The 23,749-nt window shown below is 42.6% G+C and overlaps 1 protein-coding gene and 30 non-coding genes across 31 annotated transcripts in view; all 31 read left to right on the plus strand.

The window, feature by feature from the left end:
• Positions 1-23,749, plus strand: part of mfsd4aa (major facilitator superfamily domain containing 4Aa) — a 117,531-nt gene that overhangs the window by 39,208 nt on the left and 54,574 nt on the right. The gene's annotated exons all lie outside the window — the stretch shown is intronic.
• On the plus strand, positions 295-367 carry trnaf-gaa (transfer RNA phenylalanine (anticodon GAA)). Its single transcript has one exon. It is a non-coding gene; the product is annotated as a tRNA-Phe (tRNA).
• Positions 1,208-1,280, plus strand: trnaf-gaa (transfer RNA phenylalanine (anticodon GAA)). Its single transcript has one exon. It is a non-coding gene; the product is annotated as a tRNA-Phe (tRNA).
• Positions 1,714-1,786, plus strand: trnaf-gaa (transfer RNA phenylalanine (anticodon GAA)). Its single transcript has one exon. It is a non-coding gene; the product is annotated as a tRNA-Phe (tRNA).
• On the plus strand, positions 2,221-2,293 carry trnaf-gaa (transfer RNA phenylalanine (anticodon GAA)). Its single transcript has one exon. It is a non-coding gene; the product is annotated as a tRNA-Phe (tRNA).
• On the plus strand, positions 4,535-4,607 carry trnaf-gaa (transfer RNA phenylalanine (anticodon GAA)). The gene has a single exon. It is a non-coding gene; the product is annotated as a tRNA-Phe (tRNA).
• Positions 5,041-5,113, plus strand: trnaf-gaa (transfer RNA phenylalanine (anticodon GAA)). The gene has a single exon. It is a non-coding gene; the product is annotated as a tRNA-Phe (tRNA).
• On the plus strand, positions 5,548-5,620 carry trnaf-gaa (transfer RNA phenylalanine (anticodon GAA)). Its single transcript has one exon. It is a non-coding gene; the product is annotated as a tRNA-Phe (tRNA).
• On the plus strand, positions 7,158-7,230 carry trnaf-gaa (transfer RNA phenylalanine (anticodon GAA)). Its single transcript has one exon. It is a non-coding gene; the product is annotated as a tRNA-Phe (tRNA).
• Positions 8,014-8,086, plus strand: trnaf-gaa (transfer RNA phenylalanine (anticodon GAA)). Its single transcript has one exon. It is a non-coding gene; the product is annotated as a tRNA-Phe (tRNA).
• Positions 9,275-9,347, plus strand: trnaf-gaa (transfer RNA phenylalanine (anticodon GAA)). The gene has a single exon. It is a non-coding gene; the product is annotated as a tRNA-Phe (tRNA).
• trnaf-gaa (transfer RNA phenylalanine (anticodon GAA)) lies at positions 9,973-10,045 on the plus strand. Its single transcript has one exon. It is a non-coding gene; the product is annotated as a tRNA-Phe (tRNA).
• Positions 10,829-10,901, plus strand: trnaf-gaa (transfer RNA phenylalanine (anticodon GAA)). The gene has a single exon. It is a non-coding gene; the product is annotated as a tRNA-Phe (tRNA).
• trnaf-aaa (transfer RNA phenylalanine (anticodon AAA)) lies at positions 11,742-11,814 on the plus strand. The gene has a single exon. It is a non-coding gene; the product is annotated as a tRNA-Phe (tRNA).
• Positions 12,249-12,321, plus strand: trnaf-gaa (transfer RNA phenylalanine (anticodon GAA)). The gene has a single exon. It is a non-coding gene; the product is annotated as a tRNA-Phe (tRNA).
• Positions 13,001-13,073, plus strand: trnaf-gaa (transfer RNA phenylalanine (anticodon GAA)). Its single transcript has one exon. It is a non-coding gene; the product is annotated as a tRNA-Phe (tRNA).
• Positions 13,511-13,583, plus strand: trnaf-gaa (transfer RNA phenylalanine (anticodon GAA)). The gene has a single exon. It is a non-coding gene; the product is annotated as a tRNA-Phe (tRNA).
• trnaf-gaa (transfer RNA phenylalanine (anticodon GAA)) lies at positions 14,424-14,496 on the plus strand. The gene has a single exon. It is a non-coding gene; the product is annotated as a tRNA-Phe (tRNA).
• Positions 14,931-15,003, plus strand: trnaf-gaa (transfer RNA phenylalanine (anticodon GAA)). Its single transcript has one exon. It is a non-coding gene; the product is annotated as a tRNA-Phe (tRNA).
• Positions 15,441-15,513, plus strand: trnaf-gaa (transfer RNA phenylalanine (anticodon GAA)). Its single transcript has one exon. It is a non-coding gene; the product is annotated as a tRNA-Phe (tRNA).
• On the plus strand, positions 15,951-16,023 carry trnaf-gaa (transfer RNA phenylalanine (anticodon GAA)). The gene has a single exon. It is a non-coding gene; the product is annotated as a tRNA-Phe (tRNA).
• trnaf-gaa (transfer RNA phenylalanine (anticodon GAA)) lies at positions 17,162-17,234 on the plus strand. The gene has a single exon. It is a non-coding gene; the product is annotated as a tRNA-Phe (tRNA).
• Positions 18,018-18,090, plus strand: trnaf-gaa (transfer RNA phenylalanine (anticodon GAA)). Its single transcript has one exon. It is a non-coding gene; the product is annotated as a tRNA-Phe (tRNA).
• Positions 18,860-18,932, plus strand: trnaf-gaa (transfer RNA phenylalanine (anticodon GAA)). The gene has a single exon. It is a non-coding gene; the product is annotated as a tRNA-Phe (tRNA).
• trnaf-gaa (transfer RNA phenylalanine (anticodon GAA)) lies at positions 19,370-19,442 on the plus strand. Its single transcript has one exon. It is a non-coding gene; the product is annotated as a tRNA-Phe (tRNA).
• trnaf-gaa (transfer RNA phenylalanine (anticodon GAA)) lies at positions 19,774-19,846 on the plus strand. The gene has a single exon. It is a non-coding gene; the product is annotated as a tRNA-Phe (tRNA).
• trnaf-gaa (transfer RNA phenylalanine (anticodon GAA)) lies at positions 20,628-20,700 on the plus strand. Its single transcript has one exon. It is a non-coding gene; the product is annotated as a tRNA-Phe (tRNA).
• trnaf-gaa (transfer RNA phenylalanine (anticodon GAA)) lies at positions 21,138-21,210 on the plus strand. The gene has a single exon. It is a non-coding gene; the product is annotated as a tRNA-Phe (tRNA).
• Positions 21,994-22,066, plus strand: trnaf-gaa (transfer RNA phenylalanine (anticodon GAA)). The gene has a single exon. It is a non-coding gene; the product is annotated as a tRNA-Phe (tRNA).
• Positions 22,504-22,576, plus strand: trnaf-gaa (transfer RNA phenylalanine (anticodon GAA)). The gene has a single exon. It is a non-coding gene; the product is annotated as a tRNA-Phe (tRNA).
• On the plus strand, positions 22,907-22,979 carry trnaf-gaa (transfer RNA phenylalanine (anticodon GAA)). The gene has a single exon. It is a non-coding gene; the product is annotated as a tRNA-Phe (tRNA).

A 23,749-nucleotide genomic window follows, 5' to 3' on the forward strand; every position in this document is an offset into this window, starting at 1 on the left:
TCTGATGACATTGAAATAAACCACAAAAATTCTGAACCAATCTCATTCAAACACATAAGACAGAAATGTTTTTTTTAATCATATGATGTTTTCATATGTTGGGTGTTTCATTGGCAAACTGATGTAACAGGACATAAGCAGGATGCATGGAGCGGTCCACATGGAAGAGATTGAAACTGCATCCCACACTTCTTCTATCATAAAGTGAATGGACAATGATTGAATTCCAAAGTACGATCATTCCCACCATCGTCAGTTTGTCGGCCTCTTGGCCACTGGAAATAGGCTAATTTTGCCGAAATAGCTCAGTTGGGAGAGCGTTAGACTGAAGATCTAAAGGTCCCTGGCTCAATCCCGGGTTTCGGCAAGCTCCAAGAACAACTCCCCTCTTACGTATTCAACCTCTTGTGACATCGAAATAAACCAAAAGAATTCTGAACAAATCTCATTCACACACATAAGACAGAAATGTTTGGTCATCATGCACGGCAGCGCGTTTGGAGGAAACTAAACAGTAGCTCAACCATGTCATACCAACTGTCAAGCACGGGGATGGAGAGCTGATGAGTTGGGCCTTTTTTTTTTTAATCATATGATGTTTTCATGTGTTGGGTGTTTCATTGGCAAACTGATGTAACAGGACATAAGCAGGATGCATGGAGCGGTCCACATGGAAGAGATTGAAACTGCATCACACACTTCTTCATTCATAAAATGAATGGACAATGAATGAATTCCAAAGTACGGTCATTCCCACCATGGTCTGTTTGTCGTACTCTTGGCAACTGGAAATAGGCAAATTTTGCCAAAATAGCTCAGATGGGAGCGCGTTAGACTGAAGATCTAAAGGTCCCTGGTTTTATCCCGGGTTTCGGCAAGCTCCAAGAACAACTCCCCTCTCACTTATTCAACCTCTGATGACATTGAAATAAACCACAAAAATTCTGAACCAATCTCATTCAAACACATAAGACAGAAATGTTTTTTTTAATCATATGATGTTTTCATATGTTGGGTGTTTCATTGGCAAACTGATGTAACAGGACATAAGCAGGATGCATGGAGCGGTCCACATGGAAGAGATTGAAACTGCATCCCACACTTCTTCTATCATAAAGTGAATGGACAATGATTGAATTCCAAAGTACGGTCATTCCCACCATCGTCAGTTTGTCGGCCTCTTGGCCACTGGAAATAAGCTAATTTTACCGAAATAGCTCAGTTGGGAGAGCGTTAGACTGAAGATCTAAAGGTCCCTGGCTCAATCCCAGGTTTCGGCAAGCTCCAAGAACAACTCCCCTCTTACGTATTCAACCTCTTGTGACATTGAAATAAACCAAAAAAATTCTGAACCAATCTCATTCACACACATAAGACAGAAATGTTTGGTCATCATGCACAGCAGCGCGTTTGGAGGAAACTAAACAGTAGCTCAACCGTGTCATACCAACTGTCAAGCACGGTGATGGAGAGCTGATGACTTGGGCCTGTTTTTTTTAATCATATGATGTTTTCATATGTTGGGTGTTTCATTGGCAAACTGATGTAACAGGACATAAGCAGGATGCATGGAGCGGTCCACATGGAAGAGATTGAAACTGCATCCCACACTTCTATCATAAAGTGAATGGACAATGAATGAATTCCAAAGTACGGTCATTCCCACCATCGTCAGTTTGTCGGCCTCTTGGCCACTGGAAATAGGCTAAATTTGCCGAAATAGCTCATTTGGGAGAGTGTTAGACTGAAGATCTAAAGGTCCCTGGCTCAATCCCGGGTTTCGGCAAGCTCCAAGAACAACTCCCCTCTTACTTATTCAACCTCTTGTGACATCGAAATAAACCAAAAAAATTCTGAACAAATCTCATTCACACACATAAGAAAGAAATGTTTGGTCATCATGCACAGCAGCGCGTTTGGAGGAAACTAAACAGTAGCTCAACCGTGTCATACCAACTGTCAAGCACGGTGATGGAGAGCTGATGAGTTGGGCCTGTTTTTTTTTAATCATATGATGTTTTCATATGTTGGGTGTTTCATTGGCAAACTGATGTAACAGGACATAAGCAGGATGCATGGAGCGGTCCACATGGAAGAGATTGAAACTGCATCCCACACTTCTATCATAAAGTGAATGGACAATGAATGAATTCCAAAGTACGGTCATTCCCACCATCGTCAGTTTGTCAGCCTCTTGGCCACTGGAAATAGGCTAATTTTGCCGAAATAGCTCAGTTGGGAGAGCGTTAGACTGAAGATCTAAAGGTCCCTGGCTCAATCCCAGGTTTCGGCAAGCTCCAAGAACAACTCCCCTCTTACGTATTCAACCTCTTGTGACATTGAAATAAACCAAAAAAATTCTGAACCAATCTCATTCACACACATAAGACAGAAATGTTTGGTCATCATGCACAGCAGCGCGTTTGGAGGAAACTAAACAGTAGCTCAACCGTGTCATACAAACTGTCAAGCACGGTGATGGAGAGCTGATGACTTGGGCCTGTTTTTTTTAATCATATGATGTTTTCATATGTTGGGTGTTTCATTGGCAAACTGATGTAACAGGACATAAGCAGGATGCATGGAGCGGTCCACATGGAAGAGATTGAAACTTCATCACACACTTCTTCATTCATAAAATGAATGGACAATGAATGAATTCCAAAGTACGGTCATTCCCACCATGGTCTGTTTGTCGTACTCTTGGCAACTGGAAATAGGCAAATTTTGCCAAAATAGCTCAGATGGGAGCGCGTTAGACTGAAGATCTAAAGTTCCCTGGTTTTATCCCGGGTTTCGGCAAGCTCCAAGAACAACTCCCCTCTCACTTATTCAACCTCTGATGACATTGAAATAAACCACAAAAATTCTGAACTAATCTCATTCAAACACATAAGACAGAAATGTTTTTTTTAATCATATGATGTTTTCATATGTTGGGTGTTTCATTGGCAAACTGATGTAACAGGACATAAGCAGGATGCATGGAGCGGTCCACATGGAAGAGATTGAAACTGCATCCCACACTTCTTCTATCATAAAGTGAATGGACAATGATTGAATTCCAAAGTACGATCATTCCCACCATCGTCAGTTTGTCGGCCTCTTGGCCACTGGAAATAGGCTAATTTTGCCGAAATAGCTCAGTTGGGAGCGCGTTAGACTGAAGATCTAAAGGTCGCTGGTTTTATCCCAGGTTTCGGCAAGCTCCATGGTTGACCTTGGCAAGCTCCAAGGTCAACACATAAGACAGAGATGTTTTTTTTAATCATATGATGTTTTCATATGTTGGGTGTTTCATTGGCAAACTGATGTAACAGGACATAAGCAGGATGCATAGAGCGGTCCACATGGAAGAGATTGAAACTGCATCCCACACTTCTATCATAAAGTGAATGGACAATGAATGAATTCCAAAGTACGGTCATTCCCACCATCGTCAGTTTGTCGGCCTCTTGGCCACTGGAAATAGGCTAATTTTGCCGAAATAGCTCAGTTGGGAGCGCGTTAGACTGAAGATCTAAAGGTCGCTGGTTTTATCCCAGGTTTCGGCAAGCTCCATGGTTGACCTTGGCAAGCTCCAAGGTCAACACATAAGACAGAGATGTTTTTTTTAATCATATGATGTTTTCATATGTTGGGTGTTTCATTGGCAAACTGATGTAACAGGACATAAGCAGGATGCATGGAGCGGTCCACATGGAAGAGATTGAAACTGCATCCCACACTTCTTCTATCATAAAGTGAATGGACAATGATTGAATTCCAAAGTACGGTCATTCCCACCATCGTCAGTTTGTCGGCCTCTTGGCCACTGGAAATAGGCTAATTTTGCCGAAATAGCTCAGTTGGGAGCGCGTTAGACTGAAGATCTAAAGGTCGCTGGTTTTATCCCAGGTTTCGGCAAGCTCCATGGTTGACCTTGGCAAGCTCTAAGGTCAACACATAAGACAGAGATGTTTTTTTTAATCATATGATGTTTTCATATGTTGGGTGTTTCATTGGCAAACTGATGTAACAGAACATAAGCAGGATGCATGGAGCGGTCCACATGGAAGAGATTGAAACTGCATCCCACACTTCTATCATAAAGTGAATGGACAATGAATGAATTCCAAAGTACGGTCATTCCCACCATCGTCAGTTTGTCGGCCTCTTGGCCACTGGAAATAGGCTAATTTTGCCGAAATAGCTCAGTTGGGAGCGCGTTAGACTGAAGATCTAAAGGTCGCTGGTTTTATCCCAGGTTTCGGCAAGCTCCATGGTTGACCTTGGCAAGCTCCAAGGTCAACACATAAGACAGAGATGTTTTTTTTAATCATATGATGTTTTCATATGTTGGGTGTTTCATTGGCAAACTGATGTAACAGGACATAAGCAGGATGCATAGAGCGGTCCACATGGAAGAGATTGAAACTGCATCCCACACTTCTTCTATCATAAAGTGAATGGACAATGATTGAATTCCAAAGTACGGTCATTCCCACCATCGTCAGTTTGTCAGCCTCTTGGCCACTGGAAATAAGCTAATTTTACCGAAATAGCTCAGTTGGGAGAGCGTTAGACTGAAGATCTAAAGGTCCCTGGCTCAATCCCAGGTTTCGGCAAGCTCCAAGAACAACTCCCCTCTTACGTATTCAACCTCTTGTGACATTGAAATAAACCAAAAAAATTCTGAACCAATCTCATTCACACACATAAGACAGAAATGTTTGGTCATCATGCACAGCAGCGCGTTTGGAGGAAACTAAACAGTATCTCAACCGTGTCATACCAACTGTCAAGCACGGTGATGGAGAGCTGATGACTTGGGCCTGTTTTTTTTAATCATATGATGTTTTCATATGTTGGGTGTTTCATTGGCAAACTGATGTAACAGGACATAAGCAGGATGCATGGAGCGGTCCACATGGAAGAGATTGAAACTGCATCCCACACTTCTATCATAAAGTGAATGGACAATGAATGAATTCCAAAGTACGGTCATTCCCACCATCGTCAGTTTGTCGGCCTCTTGGCCACTGGAAATAGGCTAATTTTGCCGAAATAGCTCAGTTGGGAGAGTGTTAGACTGAAGATCTAAAGGTCCCTGGCTCAATCCCGGGTTTCGGCAAGCTCCAAGAACAACTCCCCTCTTACTTATTCAACCTCTTGTGACATCGAAATAAACCAAAAAAATTCTGAACAAATCTCATTCACACACATAAGAAAGAAATGTTTGGTCATCATGCACAGCAGCGCGTTTGGAGGAAACTAAACAGTAGCTCAACCGTGTCATACCAACTGTCAAGCACGGTGATGGAGAGCTGATGAGTTGGGCCTGTTTTTTTTTAATCATATGATGTTTTCATATGTTGGGTGTTTCATTGGCAAACTGATGTAACAGGACATAAGCAGGATGCATGGAGCGGTCCACATGGAAGAGATTGAAACTGCATCCCACACTTCTATCATAAAGTGAATGGACAATGAATGAATTCCAAAGTACGGTCATTCCCACCATCGTCAGTTTGTCAGCCTCTTGGCCACTGGAAATAGGCTAATTTTGCCGAAATAGCTCAGTTGGGAGAGCGTTAGACTGAAGATCTAAAGGTCCCTGGCTCAATCCCAGGTTTCGGCAAGCTCCAAGAACAACTCCCCTCTTACGTATTCAACCTCTTGTGACATTGAAATAAACCAAAAAAATTCTGAACCAATCTCATTCACACACATAAGACAGAAATGTTTGGTCATCATGCACAGCAGCGCGTTTGGAGGAAACTAAACAGTAACTCAACCGTGTCATACAAACTGTCAAGCACGGTGATGGAGAGCTGATGACTTGGGCCTGTTTTTTTTAATCATATGATGTTTTCATATGTTGGGTGTTTCATTGGCAAACTGATGTAACAGGACATAAGCAGGATGCATGGAGCGGTCCACATGGAAGAGATTGAAACTTCATCACACACTTCTTCATTCATAAAATGAATGGACAATGAATGAATTCCAAAGTACGGTCATTCCCACCATGGTCTGTTTGTCGTACTCTTGGCAACTGGAAATAGGCAAATTTTGCCAAAATAGCTCAGATGGGAGCGCGTTAGACTGAAGATCTAAAGTTCCCTGGTTTTATCCCGGGTTTCGGCAAGCTCCAAGAACAACTCCCCTCTCACTTATTCAACCTCTGATGACATTGAAATAAACCACAAAAATTCTGAACTAATCTCATTCAAACACATAAGACAGAAATGTTTTTTTTAATCATATGATGTTTTCATATGTTGGGTGTTTCATTGGCAAACTGATGTAACAGGACATAAGCAGGATGCATGGAGCGGTCCACATGGAAGAGATTGAAACTGCATCCCACACTTCTTCTATCATAAAGTGAATGGACAATGATTGAATTCCAAAGTACGATCATTCCCACCATCGTCAGTTTGTCGGCCTCTTGGCCACTGGAAATAGGCTAATTTTGCCGAAATAGCTCAGTTGGGAGCGCGTTAGACTGAAGATCTAAAGGTCGCTGGTTTTATCCCAGGTTTCGGCAAGCTCCATGGTTGACCTTGGCAAGCTCCAAGGTCAACACATAAGACAGAGATGTTTTTTTTAATCATATGATGTTTTCATATGTTGGGTGTTTCATTGGCAAACTGATGTAACAGGACATAAGCAGGATGCATAGAGCGGTCCACATGGAAGAGATTGAAACTGCATCCCACACTTCTATCATAAAGTGAATGGACAATGAATGAATTCCAAAGTACGGTCATTCCCACCATCGTCAGTTTGTCGGCCTCTTGGCCACTGGAAATAGGCTAATTTTGCCGAAATAGCTCAGTTGGGAGCGCGTTAGACTGAAGATCTAAAGGTCGCTGGTTTTATCCCAGGTTTCGGCAAGCTCCATGGTTGACCTTGGCAAGCTCTAAGGTCAACACATAAGACAGAGATGTTTTTTTTAATCATATGATGTTTTCATATGTTGGGTGTTTCATTGGCAAACTGATGTAACAGAACATAAGCAGGATGCATGGAGCGGTCCACATGGAAGAGATTGAAACTGCATCCCACACTTCTATCATAAAGTGAATGGACAATGAATGAATTCCAAAGTACGGTCATTCCCACCATCGTCAGTTTGTCGGCCTCTTGGCCACTGGAAATAGGCTAATTTTGCCGAAATAGCTCAGTTGGGAGAGCGTTAGACTGAAGATCTAAAGGTCCCTGGCTCAATCCCGGGTTTCGGCAAGCTCCAAGAACAACTCCCCTCTTACTTATTCAACCTCTTGTGACATCGAAATAAACCAAAAAAATTCTGAACAAATCTCATTCACACACATAAGACAGAAATGTTTGGTCATTATGCACAGCAGCGCGTTTGGAGGAAACTAAACAGTAGCTCAACCGTGTCATACCAACTGTCAAGCACGGTGATGGAGAACTGATGAGTTGGGCCTGTTTTTTTTTAATCATATGATGTTTTCATGTGTTGGGTGTTTCATTGGCAAACTGATGTAACAGGACATAAGCAGGATGCATGGAGCGGTCCACATGGAAGAGATTGAAACTGCATTCCACATTTCTATCATAAAGTGAATGGACAATGAATGAATTCCAAAGTACGGTCATTCCCACCATCGTCAGTTTGTCGGCCTCTTGGCCACTGGAAATAGGCTAATTTTGCCGAAATAGCTCAGTTGGGAGCGCGTTAGACTGAAGATCTAAAGGTCGCTGGTTTTATCCCAGGTTTCGGCAAGCTCCATGGTTGACCTTGGCAAGCTCCAAGGTCAACACATAAGACAGAGATGTTTTTTTTAATCATATGATGTTTTCATATGTTGGGTGTTTCATTGGCAAACTGATATAACAGGACATAAGCAGGATGCATAGAGCGGTCCACATGGAAGAGATTGAAACTGCATCCCACACTTCTATCATAAAGTGAATGGACAATGAATGAATTCCAAAGTACGGTCATTCCCACCATCGTCAGTTTGTCGGCCTCTTGGCCACTGGAAATAAGCTAATTTTGCCGAAATAGCTCAGTTGGGAGAGCGTTAGACTGAAGATCTAAAGGTCCCTGGCTCAATCCCAGGTTTCGGCAAGCTCCAAGAACAACTCCCCTCTTACGTATTCAACCTCTTGTGACATTGAAATAAACCAAAAAAATTCTGAACCAATCTCATTCACACACATAAGACAGAAATGTTTGGTCATCATGCACAGCAGCGCGTTTGGAGGAAACTAAACAGTAGCTCAACCGTGTCATACAAACTGTCAAGCACGGTGATGGAGAGCTGATGACTTGGGCCTGTTTTTTTTAATCATATGATGTTTTCATATGTTGGGTGTTTCATTGGCAAACTGATGTAACAGGACATAAGCAGGATGCATGGAGCGGTCCACATGGAAGAGATTGAAACTTCATCACACACTTCTTCATTCATAAAATGAATGGACAATGAATGAATTCCAAAGTACGGTCATTCCCACCATGGTCTGTTTGTCGTACTCTTGGCAACTGGAAATAGGCAAATTTTGCCAAAATAGCTCAGATGGGAGCGCGTTAGACTGAAGATCTAAAGGTCCCTGGTTTTATCCCGGGTTTCGGCAAGCTCCAAGAACAACTCCCCTCTCACTTATTCAACCTCTGATGACATTGAAATAAACCACAAAAATTCTGAACTAATCTCATTCAAACACATAAGACAGAAATGTTTTTTTTAATCATATGATGTTTTCATATGTTGGGTGTTTCATTGGCAAACTGATGTAACAGGACATAAGCAGGATGCATGGAGCGGTCCACATGGAAGAGATTGAAACTGCATCCCACACTTCTTCTATCATAAAGTGAATGGACAATGATTGAATTCCAAAGTACGATCATTCCCACCATCGTCAGTTTGTCGGCCTCTTGGCCACTGGAAATAGGCTAATTTTGCCGAAATAGCTCAGTTGGGAGCGCGTTAGACTGAAGATCTAAAGGTCGCTGGTTTTATCCCAGGTTTCGGCAAGCTCCATGGTTGACCTTGGCAAGCTCCAAGGTCAACACATAAGACAGAGATGTTTTTTTTAATCATATGATGTTTTCATATGTTGGGTGTTTCATTGGCAAACTGATGTAACAGGACATAAGCAGGATGCATAGAGCGGTCCACATGGAAGAGATTGAAACTGCATCCCACACTTCTATCATAAAGTGAATGGACAATGAATGAATTCCAAAGTACGGTCATTCCCACCATCGTCAGTTTGTCGGCCTCTTGGCCACTGGAAATAGGCTAATTTTGCTGAAATAGCTCAGTTGGGAGAGCGTTAGACTGAAGATCTAAAGGTCGCTGGTTTTATCCCAGGTTTCGGCAAGCTCCATGGTTGACCTTGGCAAGCTCCAAGGTCAACACATAAGACAGAGATGTTTTTTTTAATCATATGATGTTTTCATATGTTGGGTGTTTCATTGGCAAACTGATGTAACAGGACATAAGCAGGATGCATAGAGCGGTCCACATGGAAGAGATTGAAACTGCATCCCACACTTCTATCATAAAGTGAATGGACAATTAATGAATTCCAAAGTACGGTCATTCCCACCATCGTCAGTTTGTCGGCCTCTTGGCCACTGGAAATAGGCTAATTTTGCCGAAATAGCTCAGTTGGGAGCGCGTTACACTGAAGATCTAAAGGTCGCTGGTTTTATCCCAGGTTTCGGCAAGCTCCATGGTTGACCTTGGCAAGCTCCAAGGTCAACACATAAGACAGAGATGTTTTTTTTAATCATATGATGTTTTCATATGTTGGGTGTTTCATTGGCAAACTGATGTAACAGGACATAAGCAGGATGCATGGAGCGGTCCACATGGAAGAGATTGAAACTGCATCCCACACTTCTATCATAAAGTGAATGGACAATGAATGAATTTCAAAGTACGGTCATTCCCACCATTGTCAGTTTGTCGGCCTCTTGGCCACTGGAAATAGGCTAATTTTGCCGAAATAGCTCAGTTGGGAGAGCGTTAGACTGAAGATCTAAAGGTCCCTGGCTCAATCCCGGGTTTCGGCAAGCTCCAAGAACAACTCCCCTCTTACTTATTCAACCTCTTGTGACATCGAAATAAACCAAAAAAATTCTGAACAAATCTCATTCACACACATAAGACAGAAATGTTTGGTCATCATGCACAGCAGCGCGTTTGGAGGAAACTAAACAGTAGCTCAACCGTGTCATACCAACTGTCAAGCACGGTGATGGAGAGCTGATGAGTTGGGCCTGTTTTTTTTTAATCATATGATGTTTTCATGTGTTGGGTGTTTCATTGGCAAACTGATGTAACAGGACATAAGCAGGATGCATGGAGCGGTCCACATGGAAGAGATTGAAACTGCATTCCACATTTCTATCATAAAGTGAATGGACAATGAATGAATTCCAAAGTACGGTCATTCCCACCATCGTCAGTTTGTCGGCCTCTTGGCCACTGGAAATAGGCTAATTTTGCCGAAATAGCTCAGTTGGGAGCGCGTTAGACTGAAGATCTAAAGGTCGCTGGTTTTATCCCAGGTTTCGGCAAGCTCCATGGTTGACCTTGGCAAGCTCCAAGGTCAACACATAAGACAGAGATGTTTTTTTTAATCATATGATGTTTTCATATGTTGGGTGTTTCATTGGCAAACTGATATAACAGGACATAAGCAGGATGCATAGAGCGGTCCACATGGAAGAGATTGAAACTGCATCCCACACTTCTATCATAAAGTGAATGGACAATGAATGAATTCCAAAGTACGGTCATTCCCACCATCGTCAGTTTGTCGGCCTCTTGGCCACTGGAAATAGGCTAATTTTGCCGAAATAGCTCAGTTGGGAGAGCGTTAGACTGAAGATCTAAAGGTCCCTGGCTCAATCCCGGGTTTCGGCAAGCTCCAAGAACAACTCCCCTCTTACTTATTCAACCTCTTGTGACATCGAAATAAACCAAAAAAATTCTGAACCAATCTCATTCACACACATAAGACAGAAATGTTTGGTCATCATGCACAGCAGCGCGTTTGGAGGAAACTAAACAGTAGCTCAACCGTGTCATACCAACTGTCAAGCACGGTGATGGAGAGCTGATGAGTTGGGCCTGTTTTTTTTTAATCATATGATGTTTTCATGTGTTGGGTGTTTCATTGGCAAACTGATGTAACAGGACATAAGCAGGATGCATGGAGCGGTCCACATGGAAGAGATTGAAACTGCATCACACACTTCTTCATTCATAAAATGAATGGACAATGAATGAATTCCAAAGTACGGTCATTCCCACCATGGTCTGTTTGTCGTACTCTTGGCAACTGGAAATAGGCAAATTTTGCCAAAATAGCTCAGATGGGAGCGCGTTAGACTGAAGATCTAAAGGTCCCTGGTTTTATCCCGGGTTTCGGCAAGCTCCAAGAACAACTCCCCTCTCACTTATTCAACCTCTGATGACATTGAAATAAACCACAAAAATTCTGAACCAATCTCATTCAAACACATAAGACAGAAATGTTTTTTTTAATCATATGATGTTTTCATATGTTGGGTGTTTCATTGGCAAACTGATGTAACAGGACATAAGCAGGATGCATGGAGCGGTCCACATGGAAGAGATTGAAACTGCATCCCACACTTCTTCTATCATAAAGTGAATGGACAATGATTGAATTCCAAAGTACGGTCATTCCCACCATCGTCAGTTTGTCGGCCTCTTGGCCACTGGAAATAAGCTAATTTTGCGGAAATAGCTCAGTTGGGAGAGCGTTAGACTAAAGATCTAAAGGTCCCTGGCTCAATCCCGGGTTTCGGCAAGCTCCAAGAACAACTCCCCTCTTACGTATTCAACCTCTTGTGACATCGAAATAAACCAAAAAAATTCTGAACCAATCTCATTCACACACATAAGACAGAAATGTTTGGTCATCATGCACAGCAGCGCGTTTGGAGGAAATTAAACAGTAGCTCAACCGTGTCATACCAACTGTCAAGCACGGTGATGGAGAGCTGATGAGTTGGGCCTGTTTTTTTTTAATCATATGATGTTTTCATATGTTGGGTGTTTCATTGGCAAACTGATGTAACAGGACATAAGCAGGATGCATGGAGCGGTCCACATGGAAGAGATTGAAACTGCATCCCACACTTCTATCATAAAGTGAATGGACAATGAATGAATTCCAAAGTACGTTCATTCCCACCATCGTCAGTTTGTCGGCCTCTTGGCCACTGGAAATAGGCTAATTTTGCCGAAATAGCTCAGTTGGGAGAGCGTTAGACTGAAAATCTAAAGGTCCCTGGCTCAATCACGGGTTTCGGCAAGCTCCAAGAACAACTCCCCTCTCACTTATTCAACCTCTGATGACATTGAAATAAACCACAAAAATTCTGAACCAATCTCATTCAAACACATAAGACAGAAATGTTTTTTTTAATCATATGATGTTTTCATATGTTGGGTGTTTCATTGGCAAACTGATGTAACAGGACATAAGCAGGATGCATGGAGCGATCCACATGGAAGAGATTGAAACTGCATCCCACACTTCTATCATAAAGTGAATGGACAATGAATGAATTCCAAAGTACGGTCATTCCCACCATCGTCAGTTTGTCGGCCTCTTGGCCACTGGAAATAGGCTAATTTTGCCGAAATAGCTCAGTTGGGAGCGCGTTAGACTGAAGATCTAAAGGTCGCTGGTTTTATCCCAGGTTTCGGCAAGCTCCATGGTTGACCTTGGCAAGCTCCAAGGTCAACACATAAGACAGAGATGTTTTTTTTAATCATATGATGTTTTCATATGTTGGGTGTTTCATTGGCAAACTGATGTAACAGGACATAAGCAGGATGCATGGAGCGGTCCACATGGAAGAGATTGAAACTGCATCCCACACTTCTTCTATCATAAAGTGAATGGACAATGATTGAATTCCAAAGTACGGTCATTCCCACCATCGTCAGTTTGTCGGCCTCTTGGCCACTGGAAATAAGCTAATTTTGCCGAAATAGCTCAGTTGGGAGAGCATTAGACTGAAGATCTAAAGGTCCCTGGCTCAATCCCGGGTTTCGGCAAGCTCCAAGAACAACTCCCCTCTTACTTATTCAACCTCTTGTGACATCGAAATAAACCAAAAAAATTCTGAACAAATCTCATTCACACACATAAGACAGAAATGTTTGGTCATCATGCACAGCAGCGCGTTTGGAGGAAACTAAACAGTAGCTCAACCGTGTCATACCAACTGTCAAGCACGGTGATGGAGAGCTGATGAGTTGGGCCTGTTTTTTTTTAATCATATGATGTTTTCATATGTTGGGTGTTTCATTGGCAAACTGATGTAACAGGACATAAGCAGGATGCATGGAGCGGTCCACATGGAAGAGATTGAAACTGCATCCCACACTTCTTCTATCATAAAGTGAATGGACAATGAATGAATTCCAAAGTACGGTCATTCCCACCATCGTCAGTTTGTCGGCCTCTTGGCCACTGGAAATAGGCTAATTTTGCCGAAATAGCTCAGTTGGGAGAGCGTTAGACTGAAGATCTAAAGGTCCCTGGCTCAATCCCGGGTTTCGGCAAGCTCCAAGAACAACTCCCCTCTTACGTATTCAACCTCTTGTGACATCGAAATAAACCAAAAAAATTCTGAACAAATCTCATTCACACACATAAGACAGAAATGTTTGGTGATCATGCACAGCAGCGCGTTTGGAGGAAACTAAACAGTAGCTCAACCGTGTCATACCAACTGTCAAGCACGGTGATGGAGAGCTGATGAGTTGGGCCTGTTTTTTTTTAATCATATGATGTTTTCATATGTTGGGTGTTTCATTGGCAAACTGATGTAACAGGACATAAGCAGGATGCATGGAGCGGTCCACATGGAAGAGATTGAAACTGCATCACACACTTCTTCATTCATAAAATGAATGGACAATGAATGAATTCCAAAGTACGGTCATTCCCACCATGGTCTGTTTGTCGTACTCTTGGCAACTGGAAATAGGCAAATTTTGCCAAAATAGCTCAGATGGGAGCGCGTTAGACTGAAGATCTAAAGGTCCCTGGTTTTATCCCGGGTTTCGGCAAGCTCCAAGAACAACTCCCCTCTCACTTATTCAACCTCTGATGACATTGAAATAAACCACAAAAATTCTGAACCAATCTCATTCAAACACATAAGACAGAAATGTTTTTTTTAATCATATGATGTTTTCATATGTTGGGTGTTTCATTGGCAAACTGATGTAACAGGACATAAGCAGGATGCATGGAGCGGTCCACATGGAAGAGATTGAAACTGCATCCCACACTTCTTCTATCATAAAGTGAATGGACAATGATTGAATTCCAAAGTACGGTCATTCCCACCATCGTCAGTTTGTCGGCCTCTTGGCCACTGGAAATAAGCTAATTTTGCCGAAATAGCTCAGTTGGGAGAGCGTTAGACTGAAGATCTAAAGGTCCCTGGCTCAATCCCGGGTTTCGGCAAGCTCCAAGAACAACTCCCCTCTTACGTATTCAACCTCTTGTGACATCGAAATAAACCAAAAAAATTCTGAACCAATCTCATTCACACACATAAGACAGAAATGTTTGGTCATCATGCACAGCAGCGCGTTTGGAGGAAATTAAACAGTAGCTCAACCGTGTCATACCAACTGTCAAGCACGGTGATGGAGAGCTGATGAGTTGGGCCTTTTTTTTTTTAATCATATGATGTTTTCATATGTTGGGTGTTTCATTGGCAAACTGATGTAACAGGACATAAGCAGGATGCATGGAGCGGTCCACATGGAAGAGATTGAAACTGCATCCCACACTTCTATCATAAAGTGAATGGACAATGAATGAATTCCAAATTACGGTCATTCCCACCATCGTCAGTTTGTCGGCCTCTTGGCCACTGGAAATAAGCTAATTTTGCCGAAATAGCTCAGTTGGGAGAGCGTTAGACTGAAGATCTAAAGGTCCCTGGCTCAATCCCGGGTTTCGGCAAGCTCCAAGAACAACTCCCCTCTTACTTATTCAACCTCTTGTGACATCGAAATAAACCAAAAAAATTCTGAACAAATCTCATTCACACACATAAGACAGAAATGTTTGGTCATCATGCACAGCAGCGCGTTTGGAGGAAACTAAACAGTAGCTCAACCGTGTCATACCAACTGTCAAGCACGGTGATGGAGAGCTGATGAGTTGGGCCTGTTTTTTTTTAATCATATGATGTTTTCATATGTTGGGTGTTTCATTGGCAAACTGATGTAACAGGACATAAGCAGGATGCATGGAGCGGTCCACATGGAAGAGATTGAAACTGCATCCCACACTTCTTCTATCATAAAGTGAATGGACAATGAATGAATTCCAAAGTACGGTCATTCCCACCATCGTCAGTTTGTCGGCCTCTTGGCCACTGGAAATAAGCTAATTTTGCCGAAATAGCTCATTTGGGAGAGCGTTAGACTGAAGATCTAAAGGTCCCTGGCTCAATCCCGGGTTTCGGCAAGCTCCAAGAACAACTCCCCTCTTACGTATTCAACCTCTTGTGACATCGAAATAAACCAAAAAAATTCTGAACAAATCTCATTCACACACATAAGACAGAAATGTTTGGTGATCATGCACAGCAGCGCGTTTGGAGGAAACTAAACAGTAGCTCAACCGTGTCATACCAACTGTCAAGCACGGTGATGGAGAGCTGATGAGTTGGGCCTTTTTTTTTTTAATCATATGATGTTTTCATATGTTGGGTGTTTCATTGGCAAACTGATGTAACAGGACATAAGCAGGATGCATGGAGCGGTCCACATGGAAGAGATTGAAACTGCATCACACACTTCTTCATTCATAAAATGAATGGACAATGAATGAATTCCAAAGTACGGTCATTCCCACCATCGTCATTTTGTCGGCCTCTTGGCCACTGGAAATAAGCTAATTTTGCCGAAATAGCTCAGTTGGGAGAGCGTTAGACTGAAGATCTAAAGGTCCCTGGCTCAATCCCGGGTTTCGGCAAGCTCCAAGAACAACTCCCCTCTTACGTATTCAACCTCTTGTGACATCGAAATAAACCAAAAAAATTCTGAACCAATCTCATTCACACACATAAGACAGAAATGTTTGGTCATCATGCACAGCAGCGCGTTTGGAGGAAACTAAACAGTAGCTCAACCGTGTCATACCAACTGTCAAGCACGGTGATGGAGAGCTGATGAGTTGGGCCTGTTCTTTTTTAATCATATGATGTTTTCATATGTTGGGTGTTTCATTGGCAAACTGATGTAACAGGACATAAGCAGGATGCATGGAGCGGTCCACATGGAAGAGATTGAAACTGCATCCCACACTTCTATCATAAAGTGAATGGACAATGAATGAATTCCAAAGTACGGTCATTCCCACCATCGTCAGTTTGTCGGCCTCTTGGCCACTGGAAATAGGCTAATTTTGCCGAAATAGCTCAGTTGGGAGCGCGTTAGACTGAAGATCTAAAGGTCGCTGGTTTTATCCCAGGTTTCGGCAAGCTCCATGGTTGACCTTGGCAAGCTCCAAGGTCAACACATAAGACAGAGATGTTTTTTTTAATCATATGATGTTTTCATATGTTGGGTGTTTCATTGGCAAACTGATGTAACAGGACATAAGCAGGATGCATGGAGCGGTCCACATGGAAGAGATTGAAACTGCATCACACACTTCTTCATTCATAAAATGAATGGACAATGAATGAATTCCAAAGTACGGTCATTCCCACCATCGTCAGTTTGTCGGCCTCTTGGCCACTGGAAATAGGCTAATTTTGCCGAAATAGCTCAGATGGGAGCGCGTTAGACTGAAGATCTAAAGGTCGCTGGTTTTATCCCAGGTTTCGGCAAGCTCCATGGTTGACCTTGGCAAGCTCCAAGGTCAACACATAAGACAGAGATGTTTTTTTTAATCATATGATGTTTTCATATGTTGGGTGTTTCATTGGCAAACTGATGTAACAGGACATAAGCAGGATTCATGGAGCGGTCCACATGGAAGAGATTGAAACTGCATCCCACACTTCTTCTATCATAAAGTGAATGGACAATGATTGAATTCCAAAGTACGATCATTCCCACCATCGTCAGTTTGTCGGCCTCTTGGCCACTGGAAATAAGCTAATTTTGCCGAAATAGCTCAGTTGGGAGAGCGTTAGACTGAAGATCTAAAGGTCCCTGGCTCAATCCCGGGTTTCGGCAAGCTCCAAGAACAACTCCCCTCTTACGTATTCAACCTCTTGTGACATCGAAATAAACCAAAAAAATTCTGAACAAATCTCATTCACACACATAAGACAGAAATGTTTGGTCATCATGCACAGCAGCGCGTTTGGAGGAAACTAAACAGTAGCTCAACCGTGTCATACCAACTGTCAAGCACGGTGATGGAGAGCTGATGAGTTGGGCCTGTTTTTTTTTAATCATATGATGTTTTCATATGTTGGGTGTTTCATTGGCAAACTGATGTAACAGGACATAAGCAGGATGCATGGAGCGGTCCACATGGAAGAGATTGAAACTGCATCCCACACTTCTATCATAAAGTGAATGGACAATGAATGAATTCCAAAGTACGGTCATTCCCACCATCGTCAGTTTGTCGGCCTCTTGGCCACTGGAAATAGGCTAATTTTGCCGAAATAGCTCAGTTGGGAGTGCGTTAGACTGAAGATCTAAAGGTCGCTGGTTTTATCCCAGGTTTCGGCAAGCTCCATGGTTGACCTTGGCAAGCTCCAAGGTCAACACATAAGACAGAGATGTTTTTTTTAATCATATGATGTTTTCATATGTTGGGTGTTTCATTGGCAAACTGATGTAACAGGACATAAGCAGGATGCATGGAGCGGTCCACATGGAAGAGATTGAAACTGCATCCCACACTTCTATCATAAAGTGAATGGACAATGAATGAATTCCAAAGTACGGTCATTCCCACCATCGTCAGTTTGTCGGCCTCTTGGCCACTGGAAATAGGCTAATTTTGCCGAAATAGCTCAGTTGGGAGAGCGTTAGACTGAAGATCTAAAGGTCCCTGGCTCAATCCCGGGTTTCGGCAAGCTCCAAGAACAACTCCCCTCTTACTTATTCAACCTCTTGTGACATCGAAATAAACCAAAAAAATTCTGAACAAATCTCATTCACACACATAAGACAGAAATGTTTGGTCATCATGCACAGCAGCGCGTTTGGAGGAAACTAAACAGTAGCTCAACTGTCAAGCACGGTGATGGAGAGCTGATGAGTTGGGCCTGTTTTTTTTTAATCATATGATGTTTTCATGTGTTGGGTGTTTCATTGGCAAACTGATGTAACAGGACATAAGCAGGATGCATGGAGCGGTCCACATGGAAGAGATTGAAACTGCATCCCACACTTCTATCATAAAGTGAATGGACAATGAATGAATTCCAAAGTACGGTCATTCCCACCATCGTCAGTTTGTCGGCCTCTTGGCCACTGGAAATAGGCTAATTTTGCCGAAATAGCTCAGTTGGGAGCGCGTTAGACTGAAGATCTAAAGGTCGCTGGTTTTATCCCAGGTTTCGGCAAGCTCCATGGTTGACCTTGGCAAGCTCCAAGGTCAACACATAAGACAGAGATGTTTTTTTTAATCATATGATGTTTTCATATGTTGGGTGTTTCATTGGCAAACTGATGTAACAGGACATAAGCAGGATGCATGGAGCGGTCCACATGGAAGAGATTGAAACTGCATCCCACACTTCTATCATAAAGTGAATGGACAATGAATGAATTCCAAAGTACGGTCATTCCCACCATCGTCAGTTTGTCGGCCTCTTGGCCACTGGAAATAGGCTAATTTTGCCGAAATAGCTCAGTTGGGAGAGCGTTAGACTGAAGATCTAAAGGTCCCTGGCTCAATCCCGGGTTTCGGCAAGCTCCAAGAACAACTCCCCTCTTACTTATTCAACCTCTTGTGACATCGAAATAAACCAAAAAAATTCTGAACAAATCTCATTCACACACATAAGACAGAAATGTTTGGTCATCATGCACAGCAGCGCGTTTGGAGGAAACTAAACAGTAGCTCAACCGTGTCATACCAACTGTCAAGCACGGTGATGGAGAGCTGATGAGTTGGGCCTGTTTTTTTTTAATCATATGATGTTTTCATGTGTTGGGTGTTTCATTGGCAAACTGATGTAACAGGACATAAGCAGGATGCATGGAGCGGTCCACATGGAAGAGATTGAAACTGCATCACACACTTCTTCATTCATAAAATGAATGGACAATGAATGAATTCCAAAATACGGTCATTCCCACCATGGTCTGTTTGTCGTACTCTTGGCAACTGGAAATAGGCTAATTTTGCCAAAATAGCTCAGATGGGAGCGCGTTAGACTGAAAATCTAAAGGTCCCTGGTTTTATTCCGGGTTTCGGCAAGCTCCAAGAACAACTCCCCTCTCACTTATTCAACCTCTGATGACATTGAAATAAACCACAAAAATTCTGAACTAATCTCATTCAAACACATAAGACAGAAATGTTTTTTTTTAATCATATGATGTTTTCATATGTTGGGTGTTTCATTGGCAAACTGATGTAACAGGACATAAGCAGGATGCATGGAGCGGTCCACATGGAAGAGATTGAAACTGCATCCCACACTTCTTCTATCATAAAGTGAATGGACAATGATTGAATTCCAAAGTACGATCATTCCCACCATCGTCAGTTTGTCGGCCTCTTGGCCACTGGAAATAAGTTAATTTTGCCGAAATAGCTCAGTTGGGAGAGCGTTAGACTGAAGATCTAAAGGTTCCTGGCTCAATCCCGGGTTTCGGCAAGCTCCAAGAACAACTCCCCTCTTACGTATTCAACCTCTTGTGACATCGAAATAAACCAAAAAAATTCTGAACAAATCTCATTCACACACATAAGACAGAAATGTGGTCATCATGCACAGCAGCGCGTTTGGAGGAAACTAAACAGTAGCTCAACCGTGTCATACCAACTGTCAAGCACGGTGATGGAGAGCTGATGAGTTGGGCCTGTTTTTTTTTAATCATATGATGTTTTCATATGTTGGGTGTTTCATTGGCAAACTGATGTAACAGGACATAAGCAGGATGCATGGAGCGGTCCACATGGAAGAGATTGAAACTGAATCCCACACTTCTATCATAAAGTGAATGGACAATGAATGAATTCCAAAGTACGGTCATTCCCACCATCGTCAGTTTGTCGGCCTCTTGGCCACTGGAAATAGGCTAATTTTACCGAAATAGCTCAGTTGGGAGCGCGTTAGACTGAAGATCTAAAGGTCGCTGGTTTTATCCTAGGTTTCGGCAAGCTCCATGGTTGACCTTGGCAAGCTCCAAGGTCAACACATAAGAGAGAGATGTTTTTTTTAATCATATGATGTTTTCATATGTTGGGTGTTTCATTGGCAAACTGATGTAACAGGACATAAGCAGGATGCATGGAGCGGTCCACATGGAAGAGATTGAAACTGCATCCCACACTTCTATCATAAAGTGAATGGACAATGAATGAATTCCAAAGTACGGTCATTCCCACCATCGTCAGTTTGTCGGCCTCTTGGCCACTGGAAATAAGCTAATTTTGCCGAAATAGCTCAGTTGGGAGAGCGTTAGACTGAAGATCTAAAGGTCCCTGGCTCAATCCTGGGTTTCGGCAAGCTCCAAGAACAACTCCCCTCTTACTTATTCAACCTCTTGTGACATCGAAATAAACCAAAAAAATTCTGAACAAATCTCATTCACACACATAAGACAGAAATGTTTGGTCATCATGCACAGCAGCGCGTTTGGAGGAAACTAAACAGTAGCTCAACCGTGTCATACCAACTGTCAAGCACGGTGATGGAGAGCTGATGAGTTGGGCCTGTTTTTTTTTAATCATATGATGTTTTCATATGTTGGGTGTTTCATTGGCAAACTGATGTAACAGGACATAAGCAGGATGCATGGAGCGGTCCACATGGAAGAGATTGAAACTGCATCCCACACTTCTTCTATCATAAAGTGAATGGACAATGATTGAATTCCAAAGTACGATCATTCCCACCATCGTCAGTTTGTCGGCCTCTTGGCCACTGGAAATAAGCTAATTTTGCCGAAATATCTCAGTTGGGAGAGCGTTAGACTGAAGATCTAAAGGTCCCTGGCTCAATCCCGGGTTTCGGCAAGCTCCAAGAACAACTCCCCTCTTACGTATTCAACCTCTTGTGACATCGAAATAAACCAAAAAAATTCTGAACAAATCTCATTCACACACATAAGACAGAAATGTTTGGTCATCATGCACAGCAGCGCTTTTGGAGGAAACTAAACAGTAGCTCAACCGTGTCATACCAACTGTCAAGCACGGTGATGGAGAGCTGATGAGTTGGGCCTGTTTTTTTTTAATCATATGATGTTTTCATATGTTGGGTGTTTCATTGGCAATCTGATGTAACAGGACATAAGCAGGATGCATGGAGCGGTCCACATGGAAGAGATTGAAACTGCATCCCACACTTCTATCATAAAGTGAATGGACAATGAATGAATTCCAAAGTACGGTCATTCCCACCATCGTCAGTTTGTCGGCCTCTTGGCCACTGGAAATAGGCTAATTTTACCGAAATAGCTCAGTTGGGAGCGCGTTAGACTGAAGATCTAAAGGTCGCTGGTTTTATCCTAGGTTTCGGCAAGCTCCATGGTTGACCTTGGCAAGCTCCAAGATCAACACATAAGACAGAGATGTTTTTTTTAATCATATGATGTTTTCATATGTTGGGTGTTTCATTGGCAAACTGATGTAACAGGACATAAGCAGGATGCATGGAGCGGTCCACATGGAAGAGATTGAAACTGCATCCCACACTTCTATCATAAAGTGAATGGACAATGAATGAATTCCAAAGTACGGTCATTCCCACCATCGTCAGTTTGTCAGCCTCTTGGCCACTGGAAATAGGCTAATTTTGCCGAAATAGCTCAGTTGGGAGAGCGTTAGACTGAAGATCTAAAGGTCCCTGGCTCAATCCCGGGTTTCGGCAAGCTCCAAGAACAACTCCCCTCTTACTTATTCAACCTCTTGTGACATCGAAATAAACCAAAAAAATTCTGAACAAATCTCATTCACACACATAAGACAGAAATGTTTGGTCATCATGCACAGCAGCGCGTTTGGAGGAAACTAAACAGTAGCTCAACCGTGTCATACCAACTGTCAAGCACGGTGATGGAGAGCTGATGAGTTGGGCCTGTTTTTTTTTAATCATATGATGTTTTCATGTGTTGGGTGTTTCATTGGCAAACTGATGTAACAGGACATAAGCAGGATGCATGGAGCGGTCCACATGGAAGAGATTGAAACTGCATCACACACTTCTTCATTCATAAAATGAATGGACAATGAATGAATTCCAAAGTACGGTCATTCCCACCATGGTCTGTTTGTCGTACTCTTGGCAACTGGAAATAGGCTAATTTTGCCAAAATAGCTCAGATGGGAGCGCGTTAGACTGAAAATCTAAAGGTCCCTGGTTTTATTCCGGGTTTCGGCAAGCTCCAAGAACAACTCCCCTCTCACTTATTCAACCTCTGATGACATTGAAATAAACCACAAAAATTCTGAACTAATCTCATTCAAACACATAAGACAGAAATGTTTTTTTTAATCATATGATGTTTTCATATGTTGGGTGTTTCATTGGCAAACTGATGTAACAGGACATAAGCAGGATGCATGGAGCGGTCCACATGGAAGAGATTGAAACTGCATCCCACACTTCTTCTATCATAAAGTGAATGGACAATGATTGAATTCCAAAGTACGATCATTCCCACCATCGTCAGTTTGTCGGCCTCTTGGCCACTGGAAATAAGCTAATTTTGCCGAAATAGCTCAGTTGGGAGAGCGTTAGACTGAAGATCTAAAGGTCCCTGGCTCAATCCCGGGTTTCGGCAAGCTCCAAGAACAACTCCCCTCTTACGTATTCAACCTCTTGTGACATTGAAATAAACCAAAAAAATTCTGAACAAATCTCATTCACACACATAAGACAGAAATGTGGTCATCATGCACAGCAGCGCGTTTGGAGGAAACTAAACAGTAGCTCAACCGTGTCATACCAACTGTCAAGCACGGTGATGGAGAGCTGATGAGTTGGGCCTGTTTTTTTTTAATCATATGATGTTTTCATATGTTGGGTGTTTCATTGGCAAACTGATGTAACAGGACATAAGCAGGATGCATGGAGCGGTCCACATGGAAGAGATTGAAACTGCATCCCACACTTCTATCATAAAGTGAATGGACAATGAATGAATTCCAAAGTACGGTCATTCCCACCATCGTCAGTTTGTCGGCCTCTTGGCCACTGGAAATAGGCTAATTTTACCGAAATAGCTCAGTTGGGAGCGCGTTAGACTGAAGATCTAAAGGTCGCTGGTTTTATCCTAGGTTTCGGCAAGCTCCATGGTTGACCTTGGCAAGCTCCAAGGTCAACACATAAGACAGAGATGTTTTTTTTAATCATATGATGTTTTCATATGTTGGGTGTTTCATTGGCAAACTGATGTAACAGGACATAAGCAGGATGCATGGAGCGGTCCACATGGAAGAGATTGAAACTGCATCCCACACTTCTATCATAAAGTGAATGGACAATGAATGAATTCCAAAGTACGGTCATTCCCACCATCGTCAGTTTGTCGGCCTCTTGGCCACTGGAAAT

This window comes from Leuresthes tenuis, unplaced genomic scaffold (genome assembly GCF_036924035.1).
Source record: "Leuresthes tenuis unplaced genomic scaffold, fLeuTen1.0.hap1 SCAF_3, whole genome shotgun sequence".
NCBI classification, from domain to species: Eukaryota; Metazoa; Chordata; class Actinopteri; order Atheriniformes; family Atherinopsidae; genus Leuresthes; species Leuresthes tenuis.